General features: G+C 37.7%; 1 pseudogene; it reads left to right on the forward strand.

Annotated features, from left to right (window-relative positions):
- The first annotated feature begins 306 nt into the window (after window positions 1-306).
- Window positions 307-4,258, forward strand: LOC119574374 (annotated as a pseudogene).
- The last annotated feature ends 10,281 nt before the right edge of the window (window positions 4,259-14,539 follow it).

Genomic DNA, 14,539 nt, shown 5'->3' on the forward strand with positions numbered 1-14,539 from the left:
CTTAAAAAATAATTTGGGAAAAAAAAAAGCAAAAGAAAATACAACAAACCTACGGTTTTCAATTCCACGATATCACACACTGGCTTATTTTATTCAGACTATAGAGTGAATAATGATCAACTATGGAGTCTATATAACAACAAAAATATCCTACAGTCTTGATTTATCTGAAAATATGACAAATAGAGACCTTAGAAAATAATAATACTGAAGATATAACATAGGTTCTTAATATTACGAAGAAAAGGCAAGGGATGCTGGTATTGGGCATGAGCGGTGGTGCATACTAGGGTGATGATATGATCCCACGGCAGGGGGCCCAGCCACTATGAATATCACCCTCGGCAAAGGGTTAATGTTATGAAAATATTTAATAATAACAAAATCATACTGTTACTTATTATTATTGTTACTGCACAGTTATAGACTACCTAGAGAGATGATGTAGAGTCTGTGCAAGAAAAACAGTCTGTTACTGACTTGATACTTGACACTTTTCATTAGTGTTCATGTGGAGCAGGCCTACAAGCCACACACCTGGGAGAATCAGCTTTCAAGTAAGCCTAATATTCAGATTTTGGGCAGTGTATGGGCAGCAAGGCACCTGGATGCAGTGGGTTAAGTTACTGATAATTAATTTTCTTTGTTCCAGGTCTCAGATGCTATAGCAAGTTTCATATGGGTTGGCTTGCTAGCTCTCACCTCTTCAAAGCAACTTATTTCAAAAAAGGATTATAATCCTCTTCAGGTAGTCTAAGATTCAGCAATGTCATTACATGTATTTATGAAACTTAACAGTTAGACATATATGAACATGCTATGCCAGTATGGGGTTACTTTATTAATTGTTTTTACACATATATGGCTACACTTGCACTAAGGCACCAATGAGGCAATTGTGAGGGCTGCCAGTCTCACCCATTTCCTTGATTTTCGAAAAAAATTTTTATCTTTTATTGCTGTTACTAAAATCATTAACATTATAGTAATTTAATGTCTTGAATAAAAATAAAAACCATCGATATATCATTAGTAAAAAAAAAAATTTTCCCATAATCAACGAAAGAAGAAAAGGGGTAAGGTCCCAGGGTTCTACTAATTGACTCCTTTGTGGGTAAGCACTTGCAGAGCCATCTATGTGCAGACACATTTCCAAAAAAAAAAAAAAAAAAAAAAAAACACACGCAAGCACACACACCACAGACAGAAAAACACACATGCACACGCACACACAAACAGAAACATACAGAAACACACACACCAAACACACACACGCACACACACACACACACAGAAACACACAAACACACACACACAAACACACACACCACACAAAAACACACAACCACACAAAAAACACACACAACAAAAAACACACACACCATAAACACCACAGACACATAGAAACACACACAACGAACACAAACACAACAAACACAAAACACAGAAACAACACATACACACAGAAACACAAATTACATTCAGAAACACATACACACAGAACAAAAATAACACAAACATAAACACACAAACACACACACATACACATATACATACAGAAAAACAAACTACACACAAACCCATACACACACACACCCTACACACACACACACACAACGCCCCACACCACCACACAACACACACACACACACACACACACAACACCCCCAAAACACACAACAAACCCATACACACACATACACACACGCACATACACAGAAACACACATACACAGAAACACACATACACAGAAACACACACACACAGAAACACACACACACACAGAAACACACACACACAACACACACACACACACACACAGACCCACACACACACACACACACCCGACACCCCACACACACACAACAAACCCCACAGACAAACCAAAACACACACACACACACACAACACAAAACACACACACACAACACACAGACACACATCACACACACACACACCACACACAACACACACACACACAACCCACACACACACAACACACACACACACACACCCCACAAAACACACACACACACACACAACACACAACACACCACACAACACACACAAAACACACCATTTTCCAGGGGACAAAGAGTTAATAAAAATGTCTTTTGTGTGGTAGTTTATATTGATATTGTTACTGTTATTGATGTTGTTTTATTGTTGTTATTATTAGTCATTATTGTTATTATTATTATCATTATTATTGACATTATAATTATTATTATGATTTTAATACTTATAGTATTTTTTTTTTTTTTTAAAAAAAAAAATATAAAAGAGTAAGATAGAGATGATATAGGAAGGCTAGTATATAATCGATTCCTTGTTTACCAAATACTTGTGGTGCTATCTATGTGGAAGCAACAAATAAAAGAAATTACAGTAGACATGGCATGTACAAACTATCCTCATGCATTTGATTGGGTTTAAGTATGCCCAACATTAAACAACATAATGATAATAAAGACCAAACATAAATTTTATGAGTTTACGTGCAAGACCCCCAAACCCCCTTAAGAAAAATAATTGGATTTTCTGTTTGGTATCAGGTCCTGCTCTCTGGTGCAGCTGTCATATTCACCCTGTGGACCAAAATTTTTCCCAGAACAAACAATTCAACAAAGATGCAGAGCAAGCCCCCTCTCAAAAAGTTTTGTTGGTTCGTAAAGGGTGTTGATTTTGGTTTTATTTTTACTTGAATCTGCATCTTTTTTATTAATTTGCTTAATTTGGTATTGTAAGTATGTATTCATCTACAAATGTTAAATGGTTTTCACATTTTCTTTTTTACTTTTTCTTCTTTCTCTCTTCTTTACTTACCCCATGGAGTTTTTCTTTTCCTTCTTGCTTCTTTATGAATGCATGTACTGTGCAGGCTACCTTCAGTCCCTTTTTTCTTTTTCTTTTTCAATTTTCTTTTTTATAAATCTTTGCATATTAACAGTTTTTTTCTTTGCCCTGCTTGTGGCATGAACACCATTATTATTTTATGTTAAAATAGGATAACTTGATGAATATATAGCAAAATTTGCACACTACGGACTCAAGAAACAATCACTATCATAATCTAATCTCTTTTTCTTCCCACCTTCTCTGCCTAAGGAGTAGATGAAACACATCTAGTGCTTGTTTAGAGGACTCCCAGTGCCTCTTAATGCTAGTCTGACTGATGACCTCAAAAACCTAACTCCTCCCCAGCACTTCTCGTCCAAATGTGTTACTTCTACGCCCATTCCACAAATGAACTTCCAGCCAAAAGAATCTGTTTATTAGATTCAACAATGGGAGCCTCAAAAATTTGTACCCCTGCAAAAAATGATTTGCAGGATCCAGCCAAAAAACTCCATTTCTCACCCAAAGCGCTGTTTTCAGAGAAAGCCAGGATACATCCAAGACTTAATGATACCTACTGCAGCCAGCAAGCTCCTTGATCCTTCACGGCTTTCAACAAAAAATATCACACAGTCTTCATGGTTGCTGGGATACTGGGGTCACCCAGTCAGCCCAACTCGTGAATTTTCCCAGCATAAAGCACCCATTTTAGGAATGATGCATCATGGACAGACAAATTTGTATCCATTGTCACGGTCCTCTAGTCAGAGTTCAGGGTTTTGTGTCACACAGCAGCGGACTGCCATCTTTTAATTCTCAGATGCCATGTAGCCTACCTATTCTTTCAGGGTTTCATTGTGTGGAGATGCAGACCGTGTTTCAGTTTTGTCGGAGCCTGCATATAAGCCTTGGGGCTACCCAGGATCTATGTATGCATCAAATACAGCATCACAATACAGCAATTGCACGAAAAAGGAAGCCAGGTAAAAAGTGATGCACAGTCTCTCTATAGTTGTGCATCTGCTTTGTCAGAGAGGTCTCATGGTAGAGGTCCTCCCTCACCCACTGCCAGAAAACTTACCTATTTCAGGATGCTCTTGAAACCTTAGTGAAAATTCTAGTAATAGTAGTTTACTAAAAAACACAACAAAAGTCCGTAAGGCAGACAAACTGTCATGGATGTACAGATAATGGAAGTCGGCCAAAAGCAAAATGCTTAATTATCGTAACCCTTGGATAGCATTTTTCCTTGGTATGAGTATAGCTGCCAATTGTTTCCTTGCCATTCTCCTCTTTGGGCGAGCAGATGTACATTCTCTAATTAGTACATAGTGGTTAGTTTTTTATGACATTACAAATTAATTACTGCCATAGATATTGCTATTTAAATGCAATTTATTCCTTTAGATATAGGTACGTTTTGAAATTAATGATGTGCAAAGTATTTCCATTAGGCTTTTTTTCTGTTATGGAATAGACAACAAAAAAATCGGACTAGTACAAAAAAAAACTCAGTCTTCAAGTGATTTTTTGGAAAAAGGGGGGAAATACATTTAATTGTGGCCATATACCTTATGTTCTGTACCATTCCACTGCCTGTGCTCTACTTTTATAATGAATGAATGAATTAAAGAACATTTGATGGTAGAGTCAGTTAAATTATATTACTGGGACCAAAGATATGTAAATGTTATAAAAATTACTAAACATTGTTTTCACTGTAACCTTCTATTATGGCTGGTGTGTACAAGTTATCTGCTTTTTCATGTTTAGAAATTTATTTCAGAAAACAGTTGGTCACACAAAGTCAGTTAGAATTGTTTGTTGAATATTTAGACACTGAAGCTTTTGATTTCATAAATATGGTTTGTGGATTGCTTTTCACCTGTTACCTGTACCCAGGTTACTAGGGGTGTATTGAAATGTGTAGATAATGTCAAGTTAAACTGTTATTTTAAGCTTTAACCTCGCATATGATTTTTAATGCTCATTGGAGACAGAGAAGCTCATTTGTATATTCCACAAATATGATTTTTTCATTTAAATGGTTGAATCCGGGGTTTGTATTAAGATTATTATGTGATGTTTTGTATACCTAAAGCATTTTCAGATGTTTTTGAACCTACCGTTAAAAAAAAAAAAAAAAAGGTCAAATTTTTATATTTGCTTAAATAATGATATTCCATTATCTGCTTGGAATTTAATGGTAATTTATGGGGGCAAAGCTTTTATATTATACAGATAATTCTTTGCCAAGACAAATATTTCACCCTTTTTGAAAAACGCTGGCTCCAAACAGTGAGTTGTGTATGTTTTATAATAAAAGAATTTTAAATTTATATGCATCCGTTATTTAAAACTACTGCCCGAAAAGAATTTCTTATTCCAAATTACTTAAGTAAATGGAAGCCCCCCTAATCCCATGCCAGTTGTCATGGGGGGTCTTCGGAAATGGAGACTGGGATTTTTCTCTTCTCTACCCCCAACCCCTTGCCCGTTTTGTCGTGGGGGGGCTTAGGAGGCGGGGAGACTGGGACCCAATGATGGGGAACCCCCCAACCTTGGGACTCAGCCCTCGACTCAATTTTGCATGGTCTTTTTTTCCTTCCCACTTTTCGTTTCTGCCCCTTCACCAAACCCTTCTGTATCCACTCCTAAGGGTTGTGAGAGCCGTGCTTGAAAGATGAAAGGCTGATTTTTGTGCCAGTCCTGAACGGCCTGAGGGAGCCATGGGCACGGTATTCCCCTGATTTTAGTTATCTAGCCCTTACCCCTCAAGGGACCCTGAGGGGGGGAAATGTTTTATCCCCAACATAATCCAGGCTTACCATGGCCAGTAATGAAAACTTATCTCCACTATTAGGGGCAATGAGGCTTGCCCCTTTATCAAATAGCCCCAAAGATGTAACCCACCCGATTCCTGACCCCAGGCTCTCCTTTGACCAGGCTCCGAACACTGCAATAACTACCCCTCATCAATACCTACTAGTACAGTAGCCAACAATCAACCCTTAAGGAACATTTCCACTCTCCCAGCAAGCTCAACTTCAACACCTCTACCTCCACAACCTCCAACATCAACCATCCCATCCTCCCTTATTAATACCTTAAAAGCCTTATTGCCCACCTCCCCATAACACTACCCCCCTCAACACTACTCCATCTTCGTCACGCCCCGCCCTTCGACCACCCCTACTTTTTACAACAATTTTGAATACCCTCTTCAGCGCAGCCAAATGGGACCGTTTTTCGTGATCCCTCCCACAGCCCCCTACTCTGACAACACCCTTCTCTTCCAACAATGTCTCCAAAAACAAGTAGGTAAAGTCTCTTTCCGTAGCCGACCCGACCGCTCCGTCTTGTCACAGTAACATCCGAAAACCAAGCTATAGCATTAACAAAACTAACAGCCCTTTATATGTAACCCCCATCCTTGCAGAACCCCATCCAACCTCAATCTTGCACCGGAACAGTTTCAATCCCCCCAGAAAATTGCCCAATCTATGCCCAAAGATTGGTCAGATTGTGGAGAAGATCTACTTGCCTGTCTCACAGACTATGATGCAAACATCATGCAATGCTACTCCATTCCCCCCAGAGGTCATCGAAAGAAACCTACTAACATAGCCAAAAATTTACCTTCCGTAGACAGACCTTCCCTTTAACTCTACATAGGAGGAGAACCCCTCCTGTTCGTCCATCCCAAACCTCCTCCACGTCAGTGCCAAAATTGTTGGGCGTCTAGGACACCCAGCCAAACATTGCCTTTCCCACAGCCAGATGCCCACTATGTGCCCAACCTGCCATACCCGATCTAACTGCCCTGCACAATCACGCACAGGGCCAACTGTGGCGGCCCCCATAATGTATTTTATAGGGGCTGTCCACCTACAAATTTGAGTCTGAGGTAGCAACTCTCAGATTCAAACTTGGACTCACACTCGTGAAGCCAGACAAGAAGCCGTCGACGTGGTTTCTCTCTTGCTCCTTTTCTCCAGTAATACTGCTCACTCTATCAATTCTCCCAAACCCACCCCCCCTACATCAACCCCCCACCCTCTTCTACCTCCTACCTTCCCCAGTCAAACTCTTTTGCCATCCTAAATCCAACACTCCAATCTCTACTACAAATATTTCAATCACCACTACCCCAACACTTCCCTCTCCTCCTCGCACTACCCGTAACAGACAGAACAAACGTTCCCCCCCCTCTTCCCCCACCACACAATCACCTCCACCTTCCTTTGCTCCTATGCTTGAGACACCCAGTCCCCTCTTCCCCCCCTCACAAGAAATCCTTATCCCCAAAACTCCCCAAACCCAAATCCTCAGAAGAAAACCATTGAAAATTTCCAAGACTACATAATGAAAAACTGACACTCAACCTCCAAATCTTACAACTTGCTCCTTCCACACACAAGTAAATGCTGATATCCATCCTCCTCCTAATGATATCCCCCCGACACCCAATCCTCCTACCCCCTCCAACACAGACCATCCCCCCCCGACCCCAACCCCGCCATTATCCCCTTCCTCCAGACCCTCCATCTCCCCAATACCCCTCCTAGTAGAACACCAACTCCCCCACCTCTCCATCTCAGACCTCTCAATCCTTTTCCCCTCTAGCTGCTTCCCTCTCAAATCTCCAACACGTACTACATATATATCAGTAAGTATAACTATCCTTTATTGGAATATTCGCGGTTTCCGCTCCCACAGACCTGACCTTCGTCATATCCTTTCCTCTTATATCCATCTATTGTATGCCTTCAAGAGACCTTTCTTACAGATTACCTAATGAAAACGACACTCAACCTCCAAATCTTACAACTCTGCTCCTTCCACACTCCAAGTAACTGCTTGATATCCATCCTCCTCCAACGATATCCCCCCTACACCCTATCCTCCTACCCCTCCCAACACAGCCCATTCCCCCCGACCCAACCCCGCCCCCATTTAAACCCTCCCAAACCCTCCCCCCTATCCCCTTTCCCCTCCCTCCTTACGCACGTGAATCCCTTTGTAACTCATTAACTCATAAAGTCAATACACACCTCCAGACACTCCAATCCCACACATCCTACTGCCGTGCCCCCGTTTGAAACAACTCATACCTCTGCCTTTCCCCCACCTATCCCCCCTTCCCGACCCCAACCTATCAGACATCCTTACAGAATACCACACTTTTTGCTTCAACAACCATTCTCTTTCCTCAAACGCATACATTCTTCATCTAATCAACTCCTTACCAATAAACCCCACCCCCAACCCTAACTCACCAATTCCTTTGCCCAGCTTAGACAACTAATCCCCTAACTCAACCACCTTCCCCAACATTAACTATAGTGCTACACGACCTTAGATGTCTAGCACATTTATTTGCTTTTAACCATTAACCATTTCTCTTCTCTAACCCCTTCAACTATCCACTTCCTAAAATGCGAGACTTTGTGCCAGTCATGAACAGCTTCAGGGAGCCATGGGCACGGTATTCCCCGTTAGTTGTTTAACCCTTGCCCCTCAAGGGAGCACAAAGGGGTGGACTATATCTTTTCCAAAATATCCTAGGCTTACTATGGCCAGTAATGAGACTTAATACCATAAAGGGCTTAAGGCTTACCCCATTATCAAAGCCCCCACTGATCAAATACAGTTCCCCGATCCCAGGCTCTCCATTGACCACAACTCTGAACACTGCTACTTTCCCCCCTCCTCAATACCTACTATCAGCCCAGCCCAAATCATCCATCCAGGTTCAATTTACTAAATTTTCCCAGAAAACATTCCTCTCCCAACATCCACTACTTCATCTCTTCATTTCCACGATTTTCATCAACTATTTCCCATCTTCCCTTATTACATTAAGCAACTTTATTGACCACAACTCCCCTACAACTACTCCCTCTTCCACACGTTCCCGTCCTTTTTTTAACACCCTCCCTCCTAATCCCTTGCTCGTCGGGGGGCTTAAAAGACGGAGACTGGAGCCAAATGCAGGGGATCACCCCAACCTTGGACCTCAGCCTCGCCTCATACATGGTCTCCCCTCCATGGCACGGCATTAACTTGGTTAATTATCTAGCCCTTACCCGCAGGGTACCCTGAGGGATAGACCCCTTCTCCCATTTATTTCAGGCTCAGCTGGCCAATAATAAGGATTTTTTTGGAGCATTAAGGCTTGTCTCTCATCAACTAGCCTATCTAATTTTAAATTTTATTGGGTTTTCCCAACCCCGGTTCTCCTTTGACCACGGGGTCCGCCCCTCTTTGATGTTTCTGTTTACTTTATCCATTCCGAAACTCCACCCGGTCATTTCTCAACCTGCAGAATACACCCTTCCTCTTCCCCGTTCCTCCACTTTATCTACTGCCTCTATTCTTGTTACCCCCATCCCCTATTATACTCTTCACATTTTGTCCTTTAAAAAGTATTTCTTTTTTCATACCCCTCATTTTCTTCTCATTTTCCTATGCTTCACTCTGCACAAATATGCAACTTTTTTGGGACCCTACTCGACCCGCCAAATGGGGGTCGTCTTTGTGATTTCCCCCTACCCCTATACCCGGGAAAACCTTCTCTCCCCTTTTTTTTCCCAGCTTTTTCCTTTTTTATATAGGTCGCCATGATCGGGTTTGGATTTCCTTTTGCAACGTGCGATCGTTTCCCCCTTGCCGCCTACTCGGGGCTCAAAATCGGCCTATCTACTCCGACTGACCTCCAGCAAACCTTTGCCTGCCCAACTTTTACCCTCAATACTTTACCAGAATGTTTCTTACCCGATGATTTTCCCGTCACGACAAGGGGCGGTCAAACTGAAAATACTTTTGGGATGAGCAGTGGCAGTCAGTGCTACCAAAACCCTTCCGAGACTAACGAAGCCCTAACAAAGTTTCCAAAAATTAGCTTCCGTAGACTAACCTTCCCCTTTAATTTTTTGATGGGAAAGTCCATTTTGCCCCCATATTGACCCTTCTCCCCCTTTAAAGTTAAAAGGGAAAAAACTGTCGCTCCCCGCCACTGTCCTCTATGTACCCCGCCCAACCATGACTGTTCTATTGCCTCCATCCGCCGGTGCAATTTTATTTATAAATACATAAATACGAAGGAAAAAAAAAGCATACAGACAGACATATTAAAAATATATTTATTATATATATATATATATATTATGATATAATAAAATTTTATATTTTATATATATATTATACATTAAAAAAATATATATCAAATTTTATTAAATAATAAATTAATATATTTATATATAAATAAAATGTATATTATTATTATATATATATTATTTGTGGGGTGTGTGTGTGTGTGTGTGTGTGTGTGTGTGTGTGTGTGTGTGTGGGTGTGTTGTGTGTGTGCGTGTGTAATGCATACATCCATGCATCCATCCATCCATACATAAATCATCATACAGATATATATATATATATATATATATATATATATATATATATATATATATATATAATACATACATTCATACAGATAAACTACACACATACATACATATATACCGCATACATACATAGATCACATACATCATCATACATAACATAATACATATATTAGTTAGGACGTACTATACAGATATACATACATACATATATACATACATACATGATACATACATACATACAAACATACGTACTAATACATAACATACAAGACATGTATACATGCTCTATATATAATATATATAGATTACTATTATATAGATATTATATATATATATATGTTTGTGTGTGTGTGTGTGTGGTGTGTGTGTGTGTAGATAGATAATAGGTTAGATAGATAGACAGATATACATACAGACATACTTACATACAGGATATACTACTGCATACATACATACATCCATCCAATATATTTATATGTTTTGTATATATATATATATATTAGTATATATGTAAATATATCTACAATACATACATACATACATACAATACATACATACATACATACATATGTACATGCATACGTGTTACGGGGAGGAATATGTATACATACATACATATATTATACATACATGCAATACAATAAAATGCAGATACAGATACATATATACATAACAACGTAATGCATACATACTACAGATATATACATCATATGAATACATACATACAATATTCATACATACATTACATACACTACACACATAAATACTAGCATGCTCTACATACATACATTATATATGCATACATACACTACATACATTCATACACAACATAAACATACATGCATACATCATACATATATATATGCTACATACACATACATACATTCTACATACATACATATATATATACTATATAATATATATTATACATATATCTATATATAATATATATATATGATATATCTTATATATATAATATAATAATATATATATATATATATATATATATATATGTTTTAAAAACATACACACATTACTTACAGACGTACATACTTAATACATACATAAAACATACATGCATACAACTAGCAGATATACATACATGATATACATACATACATACATATATCTCATACATACATACATAATATACATATAAATAGATGCTATGGATACAATGCATACATGCATGAAATACACACATACATACATATATACAACACACATACACACATACATACATTTAATACATACATACCATACATACATACATACATGCACACATATAGATTATAGCATATATACAAACAACATCTACATACATACATACTACATACAGATACTATATTTATATATACGTACAATAATCATACATACATATATAATTCCATAAATACATGCATATATATATATATTATATATATATATATTATATATATATTATATATATATACGCACATATATATACATACATACATACTACACACAGACATCATACATACAGATATTATATATATATCAGATATATTATATATAGATATATATATATTCGATATATATATACATATATATATATATATATGCTTCTTTAAAACGAAGTTTCATGTTTGAGCCGCCGTGGTCATAGTTATACTTAACTTTGTAGTATTCATGTTGTGATGCTCTTGGAGTGAGTACGTGGTAGGACCCCAGTTCCTTTCCACGGAGAGTGCCGGTGTTGCCTTTTAGGTAATCATTCTCTCTTTTATCCGGGCTTGGGAAACAGCACTGACTTGGGCTGGCTTGTCCCCCCTGGCTAGATAGGGCAATCGAGGTGATTACCTTGTCTAGGAACAACGCGCCGGCCGGTAACTCGAACCCTCTAATCAGATTGCCGTCCGTGAACAGTGTTTTGAGTTCGGGGACGCTCTAACCTTCGGCCACCGCGGCCCTTAACGTCATGGGCTTCCATGATTTTTCTGCATTTAGAGCGGGGTTTGCCATATGCCTTCCCGCACCACGATTTTTTTTTTTTTTTATATGTATATAGTATATTTTTATCGTCACCATCTCTTTTACCCGCACTGACTTGATACCACACACACACACACACACACACACCACACACACACACACACACACACATATATATATATATTATACATACCCAAACATACATTCCCATACATACAATGTATATACATACATAATCTACATAACATGCAGATATTTATATATATACACACAAATCATCTATAATACAACATACATACATACATACAGGTATATCCATACATACATACATACAGATCGTATAGAACATATATATACATACATACCATACAGACCTCATACATACGGACATACAGATATACATACATACCATATAGTACATACATGCTACATACATGCTCTCTCTCTCTCTCTCGTCTCTTCTCGTCTCATCTCTCTCGATATATATATATATATATATATATATATATATATATAATATGTAATATGTATATATAATGTGTATATATGTATATATGTGTATGTATAGTAGATCTGTATGTATTTATGTGTTATGTTTGTATGTATGTAGATACTTATATATCTGTATGTAATGTTGTGTGTAATGTATGTATGCAAGCATGCATGTATGTATTATCTGTATGTATGTATCCATGTATGTATTCGGTAATGTATTTGTAGTATGTAAATATATATCTGTATGATATTATGTAATGTATGTATGATATTATGTATGTATGTATGCATTATGCATGTGTATATATGTATATATATATCTAGTATATATAAAATATATATATATATATAATTATATAATATATATCTATCTGCATGCATGTATGTATGTATGTATGTTATTATGTATATTGTATGTTATGATATATGTATGTTGTAGGTGTATTTATATATAAATGTATATATTATATATTAGATATATGTATATATAATATATATATGTTATTTATGGGATGCATGTGTGTATGTGTGTCTGTAATGATAAGTATATATATATATATATATATATAATATATTCTTATATATTATAGTAGTAATATATATATATGTATGTATGTATATATCTGTCAACAATACTTAGTAAACCGATGTACACTTCACAACCTCCGCCAAGTAGACTGCCTTCTCCTTGCAGACGCAGATGCAGCCCGGCTTTCTCTTTTTCGCACAGGAACAAACATACCGCCCCGAAGGGAACCGCCGCCCATACAGGGACACTCCTGGAAGGCAAGAGGGAGACACAGCAGACAGCCCGAAGCACACAGGGTCCAGCTCCACCACCTAGTCCTTCACCGGGACACGGGGTCTCTTGGGGGGTCCCTCATACTGTCTTCAGAATAACAAGCAACTAAGCCCCTTTTCACTGACCACCCAAGTCCATCTCTCGTCTCGCTCACATCTGGTGACGCGTGCTCCCAATCTCTCGTGTCCACTCATATTCTGTGGGCTTGCGTGACCACTCGCTTACATCTAGGCGACGCGGGGGCTCCCACTCATCGTGTTCGGCTTACATCTAGTGGCTTGCGGTGGCCTCTCGCTTACAATATATATACTACAGATATATTATATACTATATTATATATATATATAGTTATCTATAATTATATATATCTGCATGTATGTATGTAATGTATGTATGAGTATATATAGTGTATGTATGCATATATGTATATATATATATTATATGTATGTTGTATGTATATATGATGTATGTATGTATTATGTATATATGTATACCATATATAAATATATATCTCTATGTATGCATGTTATGTATGATGTTTGTATGGATCATATAATGTACTGGTATGCCAAATATAATAACTGTATGTACGTAATATACATGTATGTATGTATTTATGCATGTATATAAATTCGAATATATCTATATATAATATATATATTATATATATATATATATGTATGTAGTTGTATGTATGTATGTATGTAGTATATTTGATGTACATATGCCTATATTGTGTATTTATGTATGTTGCATTGTATACATGTATATATTTATATGTACCTGTAGTCTGTCATATGTGTATAATCTTATGTATGTATCTATGTACGTATGTATACTGTATTTATGTATTTATATGTCTGTATGTATGTGTGTTGTATTGTAGATAGCATATGTATATATGTATTTATAATATGTATGTATGTATAAGAGTGGAGGTATCGCGACTTCCCCCGCTCCCCATCCCCGGACTGCAACCCCTCTCAGCTGACCCCTATCCTTCCTCCTCACCCTTGTTCTAGTCTCCCCTACCTCCCTTTTAACT

This window comes from Penaeus monodon, chromosome 6 (assembly GCF_015228065.2).
Source record: "Penaeus monodon isolate SGIC_2016 chromosome 6, NSTDA_Pmon_1, whole genome shotgun sequence".
Classification (NCBI taxonomy): domain Eukaryota; kingdom Metazoa; phylum Arthropoda; class Malacostraca; order Decapoda; family Penaeidae; genus Penaeus; species Penaeus monodon.